The sequence below is a fragment of the Herpailurus yagouaroundi genome, unplaced genomic scaffold, assembly GCF_014898765.1.
Source record: "Herpailurus yagouaroundi ecotype Mexico unplaced genomic scaffold, PumYag 65011, whole genome shotgun sequence".
Classification (NCBI taxonomy): domain Eukaryota; kingdom Metazoa; phylum Chordata; class Mammalia; order Carnivora; family Felidae; genus Herpailurus; species Herpailurus yagouaroundi.
The window spans coordinates 1-1,614 of record NW_024418247.1 but is presented as its reverse complement, the minus strand read 5'-3'; the positions used below and the strand labels follow the sequence as shown (position 1 = coordinate 1,614).

The following is a 1,614-nucleotide window of genomic DNA, read 5'->3' as shown; positions in this document are numbered from 1 at the left end:
ATGAGGACGTACAGGTACCGGTTGGGACCTTGGGCAGAGCCACACCGTGAAGGAGCCAGTGATGCCATTTAACTGGGCGCCTGCTGTGTGCCAGGCACGTGCTGGGCTCTGGGCATTCACCTCTGACCCTGTCAAGGGTCACGCAGCAGGGGACTGCCGCCCCCCCCCCCCCACTCCACAGACAGGAAAGTGAGGCACAGGGAGGCTGATCACGTGTCCCAGGTGGCCCAGCGTGGAGGCGGCAGGGCTGGGACTGGAACCCGGGCTGTGGGTTTCCTAATGGGATTTTGGGTTTTTTCCATGCTGTCCCCTTACCCCTCCCCCACTGGCAGAACACCAGAGTGGAGACCTGTTCACCAAACCCATCTCCGCCCCGCCCAAGCCCAGATCTGTCTCCCACTGTGCACAGGCCCAACACCCCTTGGGGGCCTGTGTGGATGTGCCGTGTGTGTGTGTGTGTGTGTGTGTGTGTGTGTGTGTGTGTGGACACGCATCCACAAGGGCAGGAGGGAGGGCTCTCCCCTTCCAGAGCTCTAAAAGGGGCCATGCTGAGGGCATTCACCGGAATCTCTCAGTGGGCCTGAGGGAGGCGAACGGAGGCCTGTCGTGCTGACAGTTAGCCATGGGTCTCGGAACGGAACGGACTTGGTCAGGATCCCACAGCGGGGGAGAAGCAGATCTGGGCCTGAACCTGATTTGCAGGCCTTGCTCTCTCCCCGACTGCACAGCAACTCTCGGGCTGAGCCCCCGTTGCCGTCTGTGGGGGTGAACTCAGACACCTCCTGTGTGTGCCCACGCCCCCCACCCTGCCGCACCCCACACACAGTGCAGCCACCTTCTTGCCCTTTGCAATCAGAGGACTTGTCTCGGTGAGAAGGAGCTTCTCAGGCCATAATCTCAGGAAGAGACTGAGGCAAGCCTAGGCTGAGCTCCTCCCACCCGCATCTCCCAACAGAGACTCCACTTACCCCTCCATGGGGTGACTGGTGCATCCTCAGAGCCTCCTGGGGACCAGGAAAGAGAGGTAAGGAGGGGTGCTCTATGCTCCCCACTTCAGGGTGCTGGTCCCCCAGGTGGGAGCCCACCTTTCCCTCCGCCATCTGGCCCAGACTCAGAGCCCCCCGGAGCCCCGTGGTCACCCCTGACACGAGCCGTGCCAGAGTTGGTGATCTTGGTCCCCCCAGGGATCCACGCCTCTGCTACTCCCCCACTCTCGTGTTGGTGTCTCTCGGTGAGGAGCTCTTAGGACTGGAGACTGGAGGAGGATGGGGGTGGTCGGCCTCTGGCCTCACCTCCCTCCTTTCTGTCAGGACCTCAGCAGGCAGGGTAGGAGGCAGGGATGGCGGTTGCTGTGACCATCCCTCTGAGAGCTGAGGTTCCCGTCTGCCGCTCCCCTCCTTCTGTGACCCCCTCACTCCCATCCCAGCCTAGCATTTCTCCGTTGACAGGTGCCTGACCACGATGACACACAGGGGACAGGACTGGGGCCCCTCACCTGAGACCAGCAGCTCCAGGGGGTCACTGGGGTGTGACAAGAGGTAGGGGGAGTTGCTGGATGAGGCGTAGCACCTGTAGGTCCCCTCACGGTCTGAGGTCACAGGACTCATGTTGAAG

General features: G+C 62.1%; 1 long non-coding RNA gene across 1 annotated transcript; it reads right to left on the bottom strand.

Annotated features, from left to right (window-relative positions):
• Positions 1–1,607, bottom strand: LOC121024461 (uncharacterized). Its single transcript, XR_005787705.1, has 3 exons — positions 1,496–1,607; positions 969–1,004; positions 1–28 (listed from the first exon to the last, which is right to left on the bottom strand). It is a non-coding gene; the product is annotated as an uncharacterized LOC121024461 (long non-coding RNA).
• Between the last annotated feature and the right edge of the window lie 7 nt (positions 1,608–1,614).